This window comes from Natrix helvetica (assembly GCF_964273705.1).
Source record: "Natrix helvetica genome assembly, chromosome: 3".
NCBI classification, from domain to species: Eukaryota; Metazoa; Chordata; class Lepidosauria; order Squamata; family Natricidae; genus Natrix; species Natrix helvetica.
In genome coordinates, this window is record NC_138549.1 from 68419627 (window position 1) to 68438051 (window position 18425).

At 40.8% G+C, this 18425-nt stretch overlaps 1 protein-coding gene across 1 annotated transcript in view; it reads left to right on the forward strand.

Annotated features, from left to right (window-relative positions):
• LAMC1 (laminin subunit gamma 1) overlaps positions 1-18425 on the forward strand; it is a 157382-nt gene that overhangs the window by 62091 nt on the left and 76866 nt on the right. The gene's annotated exons all lie outside the window — the stretch shown is intronic.

An 18425-nucleotide genomic window follows, 5' to 3' on the forward strand; every position in this document is an offset into this window, starting at 1 on the left:
ACTACAGGGACATGTCCAGGCAGTTGTCAGGAGTCAACACTGATTCAAAGGCAGAGAGAACAGGGAGAGGGAGTTGCTTCAAAAGTGTTTAATGTTGCATCCAAACTTAGTTTTTCATTGGATTTATATAGTACCATATATTTTTTGCTCAATTTACTTTACTTTACTTTATTTAGATTTATAAACCGCTCCCTCTCCCCGAAGGGACTCGGGGCGGTGTACAGTCAGAGTTAAAACACCATATACATACATATACATAGAGGAGGCGATATACAAACTGTACAGTAGTAATAAAATTAGAAAACAAAATTAAAATCTACCCCAAAATCTACCCCAAAATTAAAATAACTGCCAGGAGGATTAGAGAATAGGACTATAAATGGGCCAGGTCATTCCAGAGGGTCAGGCCCATCACAGAGAAGGCCCTTCCCCTGGGCGTCGCCCGCTGGCACAGCCTAGTGGACGGCACCCAGAGGAGTCCCTCTCTGTTTAATTTTTTTATTTTTAGACATACAAATACAATCAGTAGAATTCAACTAAGCACAGAAGTTACAGGCAAACACAGGTTTGGTAGGCAACCTTTTAAAAGGTTTCTTAAATTTGCTTCAATTCTGGGCTTACATGTCCAACGCAGTCTTGTCTTGGTTTGTAACTGATTTAGTCAGAGACCTAACCTGAAAATCTCAGAGCCTCAAAGCCTATCCTCAAGAGATATGATTATAGCATTTGTGCCTTCCACTTCCCTTCCTAAATGGACCAGATTTCATCCAGGGGCTGCCGGTGGTCTAGTTGATTCCTCACTTGCCATTGACCACAAGGTGCGGTGGGGTAAGTATCACTGAGTACCACAGAGCCTACAATTCTGTAGTTGTAGGAAGAAAGGTACATTTTCTCCCATTTGAGGGATAGCAGATATTCTCTCCTCTCTTCTAAGTGTTTGGTTGGGAAGACTTTGGAAAGCTGCTCCACCTTCATAAGGTGAATTACAGGAACTCCTCATTTATCAAATCAAATATCTTTATTAAAGACTATGACCAGACTTAATCCTCATTTAGCAACTGTTCGCATTTAGAACAGTGATTAAAGAAAAGCAACGTTACAACTAATCCTCTCATTTGTGGTCTTTGCAAGTCTGTAAAAGAAAGGGAAAGTTGAAGTAAACTCATAATCAGAGTTATGGCTTCACTTAGTAACAGCTTTGTTTAACAACCAAAATGAGGGCTACCTATAGTGTTGAGACTGCTGTAGCTGGACTGTTTTCATGTATTTTTTGCAATCTTTATAAGTGATGATGAATGTTCACTGTGGAAAACATTCGAAGTGCTACTTCTACTGTTCAGTGTGTGTATATTTGTGAAATAAAATATTCAAGATATTAACTAGGGAGGTTAAATACCTTTTAATAAAATGTAAACTACAGCACATCCGTTCGTGTTGGATGAAGTTAATCCTTTTTGCTTTGGAAAGCAGTATTTTCATTTTTAGGCAAAAAAAAAAAAAAAAAGCCCATCCTTTACCCATCCTTAATATTTTTGGCATCTGAATAAAGGCAAAAATTGGGATTGGCCCAATAGTCAATTGGTGTAAAGGCTTTTTACAGGCTGGAGTGATTGAAGAGCTGTTTGTTTTCTCTTTCAAATGCACCCAGTCAGATCGAGGTTTACTTCCCCATGAATTTGTAGTTAAAGTTACCAGCTTGGAGGCCAACGAGTAGTGAGAGATTTCCCTAGGAAGAACATTAGCCAGTGGTTAAAGCAGGGGTGTCCAAACTTGGGAATTTTAAGACTTGTGGACTTCAACTCCCAGAATTCCCCAGCCAGCATGGCTGGCTGGGGAATTCTGGGAGTTGAAGTCCACAAGTCTTAAAGTTCCCAAGTTTGGACACCCCTGGGTTAAAGGGACCGAAATGAAGTTATCCAGCATGTCTGAGAAAAATCAAAAGAGGGGTCATTGGTCTCTCTGAGCTTGGTTGTTTTCTTCCATACATTTCATTATCCAAACTAGGACTAGCACTGATGATGTTACCTAGTTTGGGTAATGAAAAGTCTACAAGAAAGCAACCAAGCACAGAGACCACCAAGGACCCCTCATTTCAGCCCTGAGCTACTAATATTCTTCTTATCAAAAGAATTCTGAAATGCAGTGGAGTCTCCATTTGTACCCACTACACTGTTTGAATTGTGAATCATAGAAAGCAAACACCAGATTTCATTGAGAGTGGAATCCATGAGGAAATACTATTTGAGTGATCAGGCCCCTCCATTTATAATACAATAATACAATAATACAATAGTAGAGTTGGAAGGGACCTTGTAGGTCTTCTAGTCCAACCCCCTGCCATTTGCCACAAAGGGAAACAAAATACATTTTGAGTTAATAACATTGACGGTTAGATTTATAGATTGAAGAAGTTATTTGAAATCAAATTAAGTGAAGATTATTTTTAGATCATACAACTTTGGATTTCAGCCATGCTTCTCATATAATTCCTTGAGGTATTATCAACATTACATTTCCCACTTTATTTTTCAGTGCACAGTAGTAAAGTTTAAAAGATATATGAAAATGGGGTTCTATTAAAGTCAAATGTATATTAAAACCAAATTTAATGATCTGTGTAATTTTACATTCTTTATGTAGTTAAACATAATTTAAACATAACTTTACATAAATGTAAGGGCATTGCCCACACTGATTTGCCAAGCAGTGTTCTTTATATTTGGCAAAGAAGTTCAAATTCTGATTTTGCTCATTGTTTCTGTGGTCAATTGAATGTGGATTCATAAACTTAAGATTTCAATGCAATGCAATACATTACAATATAAATAAGTGCAAGCTGAAGCATTTAATCAAGTAGCACTTGATATCCCCAGTTCTCTAATCTATAAAGATATTAAGTGTTCAAATCTTTGGAAGTTGTAATTGGGTAATGGGGAGAAATTAAACATACGTGCAGGTATACAGTACTTTTACTTTCATACCACTCACTTAAATGCACCCTTGACATATTTATTGAAATATTGTGCAATTCTCCTGTGCGCTGCTTGGAGAGTCCAAGCATGGGTTAATTCTGTCTGACTGCCCTGGACTGAATTAAAGATCTTTAGCCAAGCCTCTTGCACCGGCATCCCAGATTTTCAATAATGCCCGTGGACGTGTTACAATGAAGTTCCTATTAATAACCTTGATTGGACTCTCCAACCTAGCTCTTTTCCATTTTAATTACAGTAATCAGGTCGGTGAGCGTTTTAAAAATCTTTCTCTGCCAGCTACATCGATCTGCGAGCTGACGTGTCCTGGGCTTCACTTGGGAGCGCACGGCTGTCGGGCGGCTAAGGGCGATGGGGGAAGGTTGGAGTGCCGACAGCTCCCTCGGTTTTGGTGTCTTCGGGGCGCAGCGGCAGTGGTTTAGTGCCCGACCGCTCGCCCATCGCATTGGAGACATGCTCGGAAGCCTTCCGATTGATTTCTTGGTTGCAGCGGCCATTTTCCAGCCAAATTAAAGGTGGCCATTTTAACTGCAGAGGTTTTCCCGCCTTTTCAGCGCGGTGGACATTTTGTGGCCACTTATTGCATCACGTCGGTCAGAGTCGGAGACAAATTGCCGCTTCTCCTCTTGTTGCCGCCCGACTGTTCCTGCTTAGCAGAGAGTGTGGGGATCTCTCTGTCCAGCAATCTGGCGGGTTTCCTTCCCCACTACCAGCAAGGCTTGCCCCTTGGAGCGTCAGCAGCAGGTTTGACCACCCCTGGCCATATTTCTGCTTTGCTACCTGAGAAGCGCTGGGAGCAGTTGAGCTTGTGCCTCGTGAACTGGGCCCACCAGCACAATTTCTCTCCAACCTCCTTCCTCTGGACTGTGCAGCCTTGGTCTCCAGGTGGTGAGTGCAGCACATCTGCCTAGTCAAGGATCCTCCACAGCTCTTGCCATGGCAGAAAGAACTCCTGACGAGGCAGACCATTCAGTTCCCTCAACAAGTAGGGGGGTCGTTAGACAGGCCAGCAAGGCAGCCTCTGAGGCCCTTGGTAGATACCATCAGGCTGCGGGGAGGAAACAGGCCAGTGCCCAGGACAAGGTGGCCATTAGGCGCCAAAAGGTGCTAGAAAAGCAGTTTGAAACAGCCCAACATACAATCACATCAACTGCTGGGCCTCCCATGGGGGATTCACCCCAGGAGCCACCCCCTGTTGCCACTGAACAATCCATTGCAGATGGTGAGGATGAGGAACAACAATTTTCCTCTGATGTTTCCATAGCCTCTGCAGGATCCTCCAGCCCTTCGTTGGCAGATAGCACTGACCTATTTCAGTGTTGGCTAGAGGCAGAGGAGGATCTCCGACCAGTATTGCCCGTGGCTCCTTGGTTGCCCTTACCCCAGGCTGCTAAAAGGGCTCACCCGGTAGAAGATCAAGGCCCGGCCTTGTCTGCAGAAATGCAGGAGGTGATAACTAAGGCCATTTCCCAGGGCATTGCAGAAGGGCTGAAGCAAAAGTCCAAGCGGGCACGCAAGTCTAGCTCCTCTGCTACCCAGTCATGGATACCACCTATAGGGCGTCTTCCCCGCACTCTTCGCTGGATATCGAAGATTCTGCTGTAGACGAGGATGTCCTGCCTGAGCAGGAATTCTCTGGGCATGAGGGGGCAGTCCCAGACAAACCTGCATTTACTGGTTTATTTAACCAAACTTCCTTCAAGACTATTTATTAAGAAGGCCAAGACGGCTATCTGCACCCAAGCAAGCCACTTCTGAAGCAGTCGAGCATGGGGAGGGTCTCTTTGACGAGCCCTTGGTTGCTCAGGAAACAGTTCCAGTCCCAAAATTATTTCTGAATGTGGTAAAGCGCCAATGGGCCCAGCCTGGCACTCTGGCCACACCTAGCAATAGCGACAGGAAATTATACACAGTGGACGCTGCCTTGGAGGACCTTCTAAAACTACCTCAGGTGGATCTACCGGTGCAGGCTCTCACTTCCTCTTCCATCCTACCACACGACCTTCTAGAAGGTCTGAAAGTGGAGGACAAGAGGTCAGAAAAAGCATGCCATAAGACACACCGGGCAGCGGCTTGGTATGTCCCATGCTTGGACTCTCCAAGCAGCACACAGGAGAAGAAGCATTGGCTTACCTGAATGGTCTTCTCTGTGCGCTGCGGGAGAGTCCAAGTCTGCCCTGACATCTCTCCCAGTCTCCTCTCTCAGTCGACATCCTTTCCTTACAGTGATGTTTTATGATTTGTGACTAACCTTTGATACGATCTTGTAACAGACTTATGGAACCACCTTTGAACAGACTATCGGTCCACGCCTTCATCAAAAATCTGAGATTCCAGTGCAAAAGGCGTGGCTAAAAATCTTCAATTCAATCCAGGGCAGTCAGACAGAATTAACCCATGCTTGGACTCTCCTGCAGCGCACAGAGAAGACTGTTCAGATAAGCCAGTGCTACTTATAAGACCTTAATTGTGTTCTTTGGAAGTTCACATATACTTCTATACATTTGCATGCCTTTATAGTAGTCCTGCCTTCTGCATAGTATCCATGACTAGGCACATCTTCTGCTTAATCTGTCCAGTTAGTTTTGGGCCATCACATTGAAAGTATGTTAGTTCTCAGAAATGTGACTATTATTTGAAAGTCTTATTTCTCCACTTTGTTCTGTTTAACTTAGTTTTAGTTTTTGTGTGCAAAATATTCCGTTACTTGACTTACTGCCTATGTGGGATGTGGAGGGAAATTGGGGGCAGGTTACCCTTGTCCAATTTAGACACCCTTCTGGCTTTGAAAGCCCCATTCTATAATGCCAGCACTACAGTAACAAATTTCTTTCCTCAAATGGACAAAACTTTTATCTCTTGTGATTTGAGGAAGTTCACACAATAGACTGCCTTAATCATTGGCAGGCATTGATCAAACATGTTTGATGCAATAGTTATTCTCTTTTACAAGTCACTATGCTTCTTATACTCCGAAAAACTCGGTGAATTTTTAGAGCTGCAGAAATTTATCCTCACATGAAGTTCCTAGCTTTATCTTCACCCCAAAGTTTTTTCCGGGTCATAAAAGTTGATAGGAGCCTTGTTTCAACCACATTTCAGCTTCTAATCTGGCACTGAGGAAATCTCTTATCCACCCCAAATCTTCTAAAAGAACCCCCACTCATAATCAGTTCTAATCAGAAGAAAAAGAGACCCAAGGATGTTTCTCAGAACCCCATCTCCCCCATTCTACAGTTGCTGATGTGTCACCATAGCAATTGCTCCCATCTTTGATTCTACCAGTAAGGCTGCTGCTGGATTTGGGCTATATATTCTTATTTGAAGCTCCTCAAACTTGAGACTCAGTTTTAGAGACAAGAACACATAATAGATTGTTCTCCTTACTATCCCTCTGCGCTCAGGATTGTGATTATTGGACCAAAACAAGCTCCCTAGCAACCATTCTGCCTTTGGAGAATGCCTCTCTCTGGTTTCCTTCCATTCTGCATCCTCATATGAGCCATAAATCTTTTCTAAGGTTTGAATAATGAGCCTCTTGTCATCAGTCTTTTCATGGTCCGGATAATTCTCATATGCTCACAAAATTGCACATGATGCATAATATTGACGATTATGTCCTTTGATCATCGGCTTCATATATTCTTTTTCATCCTCTTCCATTCAAGCATCATAGATATCTACTTAACTATAGTTGCCATTCATTGGGATGACTGATAAGCCTATACGACACCATAATTAAACCACAATACCTGGTCCACCTCCTTCCCTCTGTAATCTTGGGGTGCAGACCACTTCCAGACTTTAGTCATGCATGCTCTTTAATCTTGTATGAAGATGCCTCCTTTTTTGCAAATAAGAGACACAGAGTGTATCTTTGAATATTCCTTTACTCTAGTCTTCCAGGTGCTTTATATTCCAACTTCTGTCCCATTCTCTAATACACAGATTTAATTAACTTTATCACAGGATATCAAGAATGTACAATATTCACTAGTTCGGGAAAGTAATGTTCCTGAGGACTCCGAAATATTCTTCTCCTCCATTGAAACTTATTATTTCTCTTCCAGGTCCTGCATTTCAGGGGATTGTTCTGTGGTTTCTAAAGAAAATGTTCTGCTTCACTATATACCAGAGATGGTTCAAGATATTCAAGGGATATCTAATGCCTAAATAGGAATTTTCCATGTGGATTGCTGTCTTTGGACAACTGAAACCATAATATTCTGGCATTCTCTAGAATATTTCATAAATCAGGGAGTTTTGCACATGCCTAGAATGTACCTTATCACTGATTCATCCTGGTTTCTCCATCTATTTTGCTACCTAATGTATATGTTGATGAATAGTTACCAAGATCTTTTGTGGAAAGAATCCTTCCCTATAGCAAGTAAAATATTTTTCATATAGGAGATTGTCTTTGCCCAGAAGCTCAGCAATCATCAATTTGCTGATTAGTATAATTGGTGACTTAGTGGCTAAGATGCTGAGCTTGTTGATCAGAAAGGTCGGCAGTTCGGTGGTTCAAATCCCCAGTGCCGCGTAACGGAGTGAGCTCCCATTACTTGTCCCAGCTTCTGGCAATCTAGTAGTAGTTCGAAAGCATGTAAAAATGCAAGTAGAAAAATAGAGTCCACTTTGGTGGAAAGGTAAAAGCGTTCCATGCACCTTCGGCATTTAGTCATGTCGACCACATGACCATGGAGATGTCTGGCTTTTCGACTTTGAAATGGAGATGAGCACTGCTCCCTGGAATTGGGAACGATTAGCACATATGTGCGAGGGGAACCTTTACCTTTATAAGATGTCAACATCTCTTCAGATGTAATACCCATGCTTCCAGTTTTGCTGACTCTTATGAAACCAATTTCTTGCTTTGTAAAAAAATTGTATAAAGTGAAAAGGGGTAGGTGCTGATTGTTTTAGCACCTATTCATTGTATAATAGTGGGACATCTGAGTCAGGTCCTTGCTGCCAGCAACATTCTGTACTCGCACATACTGTACATAGGCAGGAAATTAGCCTGGCCTTAAAGTTTTATTCTTCAAGGGCACTCTCCCTCCCCACATAACTAACTGTCAAGCATGCACAGTGAAGCATGGATGACAAATGTCAAGTTAGGTTTTCCAGGTAGAAGCCGTGTTTCTTGGCAAAATCGTTGATGGTGAAATGATTATATATATATATATAAGTCTTGGTGGGTGGGTGTGGAGTGCTGGCTTTGTTGCTATAAGTGGGTTGATTGGTTGGGTAGGGAAACTCCCCCCAAGAACCGAGACATAGAACAGGACAACGGCATCACCCTCCTCCCTTACATCAAAAGCACCACAGATAAAATCAGCAAAATTCTCCACAAGCACAATATCAAAACAGTCTTCAGCACTGACCAAAAAATAGCCAACATCTTAAGAAACCCCAAAGACAAGATCCAGCTAGAAAACCAAGGAGTCTACGAAATACCATGCAAAATCTGCCCAGCCACATACATTGGACAAACTAATAGGAGAATAAATGCACATATCTCAGAACACAAGAACACAGTCAGAAAAAAAGAAAAAACTTCCTCCCTTTTCCAGCACCTTAAAGCAACAAGACATGAAATTGATTTTGAAGGAACCAAATTAATCTCCAAAACAGAACACTTCAACAAGAGAATAATTATGGAAGCCATCGAAATAGAGAAATACCCCCACAACATGAATAAACGTGACGATACCTCCCACCTCCCAGACATCTGGAAACCAGCCCTAGTCAACAAACGAACCCCACCCACCACCCAGGTCGTTACAACACAAAAGAGCAACGGACATACAGCCAGCACCTCAGTCACACAGGATGATACGAAACAGCCGACCAATCTACAAACATCAACTCCATCTACCATTCAGGATGCAACTACATAGCCAATCAACCCACTTACAGCAACAAAGCCAGCATTCCACACACACCCACAAAAGATTTATAGAAAGACGACAGCTCCAACCACGCCTTACTCGCACAAGCACAAAGCCGAAAACACCAGCCTGAAGATGGCGAGTGGGTCCTCGTCAAAACGTTGCCAAGACAATATCAATCTTACACGGGAAAAGACCCGAATACAACAAGACCAGAAAAAAAATACTTATTAATTATATTTTATTTTTATAATACACCTCATACACATGAGTCTATATAATTTACAATAAAATAGACATATTACATACAGTAACATATATATAAAAGCACATAGCAGCTGAGCGTCATAAAACAAGCCAGGAGTTGGGCTTTATCACCGAGGACCTTGTAAAAGGCCAGTAGACTAGGAACTAAGCTAATTTCAGAGGCTGTGAAATTCCAGGCACTTAAAAAGTCTGAAAAGGGTCTTTTCTTGCTCCTCACCAGCAACATTTCTTAGCTGATGGCTCCTCCTGTCGAACTGGGCAGAACAGTAGACAGTCGCAAAAGTAATCTGGTCCCAAGTCATAATATTGCTACACCCTTTGCTATTTGTAATAGATTGATCATAGTTTAGAAGTTAAATCTATTTCACAGCATCTTGGGTGAAAATACTTTTTTAGTAGAGTGTTGGTACTAATGTTTCATTTTGTATATAACATAATTGTGGTTTCCGCTTCTCTACTTATTCTGCAAATCTGTGCTGTCATGAAAATCCCCACCAACTCATCCTATCAAGCTTTTGTCTGTAGTGAAGACCTGCAGCCTGTAATGAGGTTGACTCTGGTTTCCTGCCTTGCTTTAAAAATCTTCCCAAAAGACCTATTAGAGACCTTCTGGATGAATCTTTTCTCCCACTGGTTGTATTAAGGTTAACTAAGTTAACCTTAGTTAACCACACAATTTGACAATGACCACCATGTGGTGGCTCAAATTTCTTTGGCACTTAACACGGAAGCAATTAATTTTAGAACATTGAATAGGAATTAATTTTACTGAAGGATCAGTTATTTGGATAAAACTTTCCCCAGCTTTAGGCTCCTGGTTACAGTACCGAGCAATGAATTCCAAGCCAATCTGGAGTGATAACCAATTAATAATAGCCGATCAATTTGTAGATATATGCACTTATATCCAGGATTATATCTGTTCTGTACCAAAGGAATAGAAATATTTAATGAATGAACATTCTTTTCAGAAGATGATCTATAAGGAAGGTATATTTTCTATATAACCCACTTGCCAGATGTCTTGGTCAAAATCTTACATATTTGCCTGTCCCTCTTCTGTCTTCCTTCCTTTTTTGAATTGTGTGAGATTTGGGTGGGAGTGCAAAGCAGGCTCTTCTCATCAGTGATGGCTGAAGAGCAGACTTCAAAGCATTCTAGCATCATTAATTTTGTTCACTTTTTCCCAAGGTCCTGTTGTGCATATAGGAAAAGAAAATCACTTTCTCAATGTCCTTCCCTGCAGTCCTTCAGCAACATAGCACAGTTGGGAGTCTTCATGTTAACCCGGCTTCCATGGTTGACATACAAAACAATAGTGCGTCAGGGTAATTTTTAAGATACTTTGCAAATCTTTCCATGCTTTACTTTTAACCATGGAAAATGTCTATGCTTAACAGGTCATTTAAATTTCATGTTATGGTCAACAGTTTTGCAGAATGAAATAAGCATGGTTGGTATTCAGATTGTTTTTGGTAACATCAATCATAATTAGCATATTTCAAGAATAAGGTGTTTGTATTTCAAGGAGCTTACAATGTACAAATCATGATGGGAAATAAGAGAGAAAGTGAAGGAAGACACACACACACACAAACACACAAACAAACATTGTTACACTTAGTCATACCAGTAAGAAATGTGTCCAAAATCACTTTTGCCAGGGCTTCATGGAAATTGCAACATTTGAAGAGGGATTGGACAAAAAATAGCATTCACTGAAGTGAGTAGACAGAAAGGGGTTGCAGAGAAGAACTAAATTTTATCAATCTCATTTATACTTTCACTGCTTTGTATAAAAACAAAGAATGAATTCTCTCCTTGTTCCTGATATCAAAATTCCCATTTCTCTTGCTTCTTTTTGCTTAAGGGGCATCAACTTTATCCTGATCAAGGAAGGAGGAGGCATAAAGAGGTTCTTCTTATTAATCTGATTTCTTTTCTCTACTCTTGCAACTTCCAGTGGGTTTCATAGTTTGCTTATTTGTGTGTTTATTTTTTGGATTCTTATGTTCTGTTCCTCTGAAGGCCAGCCGGTCTTTGGGGGCAGGTTTTTAGTGGCAGCCTGAGGCTACTATTGGAAAAAGAGGCAGGGACATCTTTTATGAATTCTTAGATTCTTAATTAATTTTAGTAACCTGTTGTGAATTGTGTTCACTTCAGTTGGCATCACACCAACTTTTCAAATGTTTTATGTTTTTTATTTATTTTTCAGATCAAAAATTAGGTATTTTTGCTTTCAGACTTTGTTTCCTCTTGCTAGTTTATGTATCATTCTGTACAAAGTCCTTATTTTGGACCTACGGTATAGCTGAATGAGTTTTTTCACACCCAGACTATTATTCCCTTAATTTGTGTTTGTGCTAGAGATGGTGGGAGCTTGGGGAAGGCTGATTGGGAAATATTGGCTTGTACACTTAAGTAATCTATAGTTACACCAAGTCTTACGTTCTAAATATGAACCCTTTTCAATACCTGCTCTTAAATTTGGAGCTCCCTCCCTGTGGTGGTTCTGTCATCTTTACCCCTATCAGAAAGGTATTTGTTCTCTCTAGTCCAGGAGGAAATTATGTTGTGATTGAAGATGGAGTTTGTGAACACAAGCCTTTCTTATTTTCTGGTTTTTATGTTTTTGTTATTTCTTTGTGTTTAGTTCTTGTTTGTGCATGTTGTTTAATTTTGCGGTACAATTGTTATCTGCCCAGGGCCTTCAGGAATTGGCAGCATAAAAATGAAGTAAATAAAAATAAATAATGCAATGTTTGATTTGCTGATCCTATGCCTGTTATAAGCCTTAAACCACAGTGTTCTGTCTTCCTTTCGCAGAGAGGTGGTTTGGTATGGTGATTAAAGCATCGGGGTAGAAACTGGGCAACCCTGAATTCTAATTCTGCATTAGGCATGAAGCTAGCCTAGTGACCTTGGACCAGTCATGCTCTTTCAGCCCTAGGAAGGAGGCAACGGAAAACCATTTCCGAAATCTTGCCAAGAAAACTGCAGGGACTTGCTCCAGCAGTCATCAGAGTCAATAGTGACTCAAAGGAGTGTATTCATGTGTTCATGCATACCAGTGGTGGGTTCCAGATCCTGTTCCAACTGGAACGGTTGGAACAAGCCCGGCGTTGCCTACATGGACGTGCGTGGCACACGCATGTGTCGTACCTGCCTGCAACGCCTTCGCAAGGCTCCGCGATGCTCCAGCTGCTCGGCGGAGCATCACGCAGGTGCTGTATGTGCCATGCATGTGCACGGAAGCGCCGAAGGCTTAAAAGACAGGTAAGGAGCTCGGGCAGGCGGGTGGGCCCTCTGGAGCACCGTACAGAAATGGTACCCGGTGCTCCAGGCAGGCTCCGGTACACCGCATACAACCCACCGCTGATGCACACACCCAACATACACATACACACAACAAGTTTTAGCATTAGGAGAATGTAATTCATATCTCCTACACATTGTGGTATATATTACACAAAGAGGTTAATCTAGAATGAGTAATTTGCTCTTACAGGTAGTCCACACATAACAACTGATCAGTTAACAATCATTTGAAATTATGAATGACCCCTCCAAAAGTTACTTATGACTCAATCTGAAAGTTACAACTGCCATATATGTGCGTGCATGGACGCACTCACACTATGGTTACACGATCACATTATGGGCACCTTGGCAACTGGCTCCCATTTATATTGGTTGCAGTATCCTTTGGTCACAGGATGCTGCAACCAGTCATAAGTCACTATGATTTGTTACTTTTTAGCTGGTTTCCAGAAAAAAAACAGCCATTTGAGAGAATGGATTCACTTAACTCTATCATTCACTTAATGTTCATTGTGAAAACAGTACTAAAATTGAGTGAGGTCACATGGTAACCTGTTTAATGACCACAGTGACTCATAACCAAAATTCCAGGCTCGATTGTGGTCATTAAATGAAGATTACCTGTACTTTCCACTGATATCAAATGGATTTAAATTACAACAATTTTATTGTTATAACTATCATCATCACAGTGCAGCTAGTACTGCATTCGGTAACCATTAGGAAGTCATGAATTGCTGCCCTTTTGCTTAAAAAAACAAAAACTACTCAAGTTTTTCATCCAATTGTCTATGGGCTCAAATATGTGTACTTTTGTGTAAGAAAACAACCAACCCAGAGTATGAATATAATTTGTATGCATACCCTGGTTATTGTGTCAGTATTTGAAGTGACAGCTTATTTTGTTGCCACTATAAAGGGAGGGAAAGGAAGATATGTGTAAAATTGACTTTCTTCTGCGTATTGTATTACTGGTAAACTGTCAGGAAGTTCAGAACATTGCAAACGGGTTAGTGAAGTTTGCGCTAATTATTATATCCTGCTACAAGATCCTCACATGAACCCGAAATGCCTGTAGATACAGTTACAGGTGAAAAACTACAGCACTTCTTCTCTTTCCCTGTTGCAAATCTGTAGACTAAGTAGCGAGGAAATGCTGGCAGGTAATTCTGGGAATGGCCTTCTTTGGATGGATCTCCCATCATGCTAGGAAATGCTGTATCACACTGCATGCAAAGCACAGCTCTTTGTGAATTGCACACTTGCTGTGGGAGTTCTTTTTAAAGGAAAAACCCTTTTTAGGAAAAACAAATCTTGTTAATATCAGGAAACTCGGGTGCTCAAAAGTGATCAAGGGATATGTGTGTTACCTATGTTAATTGTTATGTTTGTGTGCCAGCATCGCTGTGTAAATAGGAAAAGGTGCCACTTGTGTAATAATATTACAATGCACAAATAAATCATTTCATGATTTATGAAATACCTATGTTAGGGAAGAGATGGCTCCGTTGCATTGGGTATATTAAAAGGTTGACTTAAAACAGCTATCTCTCATAGATCCTTTAATTAATTAGAATTCCTGTTCTGGGTATGGAGTTGGATTTATTGGTTGATCCTAGTTTGAACATTTGTGTTATTAAAATCAGGCACGATTGGTAAATCTGTAGCGTATGAACAGTATATACATATAGCAAAATAATGCCACTATGGTTTAAGATACAGGACAGTGTCTGTCTGTCTGTCTGTCTGTCTCTCTCGCTCTCTCACTCTCTCCCCCTCCTCCTCCCCCGCTCTGTTGCTTGGTTGCAGAAGTCCTTGGTTGGATATGATTGTGTATGCGGACATGCATGCATGCATTCTGCCCCGTATGATGTGAAATAGTAACAGCTGGTGTGCAGCTGTATACCTTGTCCTGGGAAATTTTCTCATAGCCAAGAAAGATTTGAGATTGAAGGTGGTTTTTCTGAAGCATTTTTATAGCCCTTTCCACTGTTGTAATTCTTGTTAAACATTTCTGACTCCCCAGGGGTCCTTCTCCCGTTGTTCTTAACTGCTTTACAAGTTCATTTTTCCTTATGTTCCTAGGATTCAGCCCATGCTGGAGTGGATGGCCTACCGGATTGTGAATAGCTAGATGTCTTTTGTCTTGATTGACTAAAAATGTTTCCTAGTTGGCCATCCAGGCAGCCAGCCGAGCTTCCATCATGGCAAAGCTTGGAAACAATAAGCGCTGTCCTTTCTTGCTACTATGTAATACAGGGGTGTCCAAACTTGGGAACTTTAAGACTTGTGGACTTCAACTCCCAGAATCCCCCAGCCGCTGGCTGGGGGATTCTGGGAGTTGAAGTCCACAAGTCTTAAAGTTCCCAAGTTTGGACACCCCTGATGTAATAGAAAGCTGTCAGGGCATTGCTGAAAATTTCTGAAAGTGTTTCTTTAACAGACGTGCCAGTGTTCTTGAACAGCAAAGCTTAGGAATGCTCATTTTATTTACAGTTTAGAAAAGGGTGTGTCTTGCCTGTGTGTGGTTTTTTCCCCCTTGAGCTTCTTAAACTTCCTTTTAGGGGGAGGGATGCTTTTGTGCATAGATCCTTAAGCTGCAAAAATCTTCATGCTATATCAGTGGACTTTTGTAGACATTAGTGACATTGGTTTTATCTGCTTAAGTGAATGCTGGATTCCTTCTCCTCATTGCTGTACCCAAATTTTGTTCCTTCCTTCTGCACTGTATATTTCTTATAGCTGAGAAGAGACCTCGTTGGAATGAGAATTCACTCCAAAGTGTGTTGCAAATTCAGCTTGGCTCTTGAATAAGTAGTACTCTTATCTTCTGTTGGTTTTCTTGCTGAAGAATCTCTTGGAATGATACAAGTAAAAAGGTTCCCCTACACTTGGCTAGGTTGGCAGAAGCTGGGACAAGTAACCGGACCTCCCTCCGTTATGCGGCGCTAGGGATTCGAACTGCCGAACTTTCTGATTGACAAGCTCAGCTTCTTAGCCACTGAGCCACCTCTCTTGGAATATCCACACAAAATGTATTCAGAGACAATTCTCCTCAGCTTTTTCCTTACAATATTTTCCATGATCACGGAGAGTTACCAGGGGGGCTGAAATGGGAAATGGGTTTTAGTTTGGGCTCAAAATAAACACAGAATGTTTCACAGTTTCTTTTGAACTGTTTAGGGGTGACGATGGTTCAGTGGAGCGGAAACTCAATGTTTAGATAGTTGCAGGTTGAGGCAAACAAAACAAAACGAAATAGGAAGATCTGACAGAGCAAGCTGGCCAGGCTGATGTGCTTCATTCAGTTCTCCCTTCTGCCTCTGCATGCACCTGCATTGGTTATACACTGGATCGCTCACCAATCTTCCCAATATCTTCTTCTTCTATTCCTGCCTACTCTTAGGTTCTACTCCTGATGCACAGCATGTTCAAGCCAGTCCCCTCCCAATATTTCCAAGACATTGGGCTTGTTAAGTAGAAGGTTGGCAGTCCGAGACCTAAGCACTACGTAACAGGGTGAGCTGCCACTACTTGCTCCAGCTCCTGCGCACCTAACTGTTTGAAAGCGTGCAAATGCAAGTAGATAAATAGGTACCACTTCAGTGGGAAGGTAACAGTGTTTTGTGCACCTCAGCATATAGCAATGCCGGCCCCGTGACTACGGAAGCATGTTTATACCATGCTGGCTCCCTCAACTAAGAAACGAGATGAGTATCACCCCCCTATAGATACAACTGGACAAGGGAAATTTTTACCTTTTTTATTTTTCTGTTATGTCACCAATTATGAGTAAATCTTCTTGTGAAACATCTCCATCAGGGATAGATAGATATATATGGAATAAGAGTTCAAATTTTGATCTGTATTTGGTCCATTCTTGGCAAAATACAAATGCTTTTGTGCATAGATCCTTAAACTGCAAAAATCTTCATGCTATATCAGTGGACTTTTGTAGAATTAGTGACATTGGTTTTATCTGCTTTAGTGAATGCTGGATTCCTTCTCCTCATTGCTGTACCCAAATTATGAGTAAATCTTCTTGTGAAACATCTCCATCAGGGATAGATAGATATATGGAATAAGAGTTCAAATTTTGATCAGTATTTGGTCCATTCTTGGCAAAATACAAATCTCAGTCTGAATGGGGACTAGTCAAAGCTGGATATGCTGTGCATTAAATGGTTTATGAACAGAATATTCTCACATAACCAAATAAGAATGTGGAGTATATCCTAATATGAATTTTTCCAAATCATAACATTTTCCTGAGGCATGGACCTTTGATTTCTGAAATTCCCAGCAGTGATCAGGTTAACTGGAGAATTCTATATTTAACATTAACATCTTGGAGGGCCTCCAGTTTAAGGAGAGTTTTTGTAACCAATCGTAAGTGGGACCCAGCTTAAATCACTGAAGTTTTGTGTCTTTGAAATTTACTAGAAACATTAAATACAATGTTTTGAAATTTTAAAAGTATTTGTAAATATGCAAATATACTTTCTGGGAAAGATAAACTTTATGTTTTGTTTGTGATGGACCCCCCGCCCAAAAATATTTGACAGAACGATCTTAAGGTGCCCCTTAAGATATAAAAAGATGCGGACCGCCCTTCTACAAACATTCCCAGTCCATGTGGGTGACAATTGTACATCAAGGTAGCATTTGTCCTTTAATGGGCTTTAAAAAGAACTTTTCTTCTGATTTCTTAGATTAGGTAAGAATTGTCTACATTTGATCAAGTTAAGAGCTTTTTTAAAAAAATCCAAAACAGTAGGTTGAAATTTCAGACAACTTTTAAACTCTGGAGTAATAGTTGTAATTTTGGAGGATTGCAAGAATTTCCCAAAAACTTAGATTAGAAGATGGGAATGCAGATACTTGGGAGTGCAATTCTCATTTGTCCTAGTCGGTTTTGCTAATGATCAATGATTACAGGAGCTGTAAATCTCAAACAGCTGAGGAATGCCAGGTTACTTCTTGGATAATCTTCATAGTTCCGGGATTTGTTACACAATATACTGAAAAGTTTATCAGAAGGAGAACATTGAACAAACCATTTGATAAAAGAGAAGTTTTGAAGTGACGCACATTCCCTGGAAAGAAACTCTCTCATAATAGTTTATGTGACATTTATTAGCTATATTTGGAGATACGCCAGCAACTGAAACAATCCAGAGTGGTGGCAATGGAAATTTTTTACATCACTATGGGAAAGGAGTGGGGTGCATACTCGTATTTTATGTCTTAATAAGGCTTGTAAACCCCATGCTATTATTTATTTCATTATCCACGAAGACATACTGTCAAAGGAGCTTCCTTTGCTTTTTCCTTCCTAGGATAGTTAGATTGTTAAAATATTTCCTTGATCCCTTCAATACAATGAAATGAGGAAGTGACTGAGATGCCAATTGTAACACCAGGAGGGTGATTGCACCATTTCTCTGGCTCAGCTTCAGCATTTTTCATATCATCTGTGGGCTGTGTGGAAAGTGAAAGAGGGAGTACAGTATATTATCTCCTATGGAAGGATATACATTAGAGGAGAGTAAACTTTATTCTTCTAATGTCAGCAGCATTGAGTTCACTTGTACATGAGTTGAGCTTGTAGGAATCTTCTCCCCCTCCCTTATAGTAAGCTGGGGGGAGGGAAAGTAGCATTTAAATAAAATAGTCAAAGTGTTCACAAATATTATCTTGACAGTTTTTTACAGTACCTGCTTTAAATAAATAAATGTCAAGCCCGCGAGATATACAGATATAAAACTGATATTAGTCAGACTTTTAAGGCAACATACAACTTAAGATTGAAATGAAGCTTGAACAAGGATTTCCAGCTGAGGTTCTCCCAGCCTGCATGCCTACTGTGCCACACCAAAAGTTCAAAAAAAATTCAGTGCAAAAAATGCCCACTCTTATCTAGGTACTACAACATTTTTGCTTGCCTGCTTGC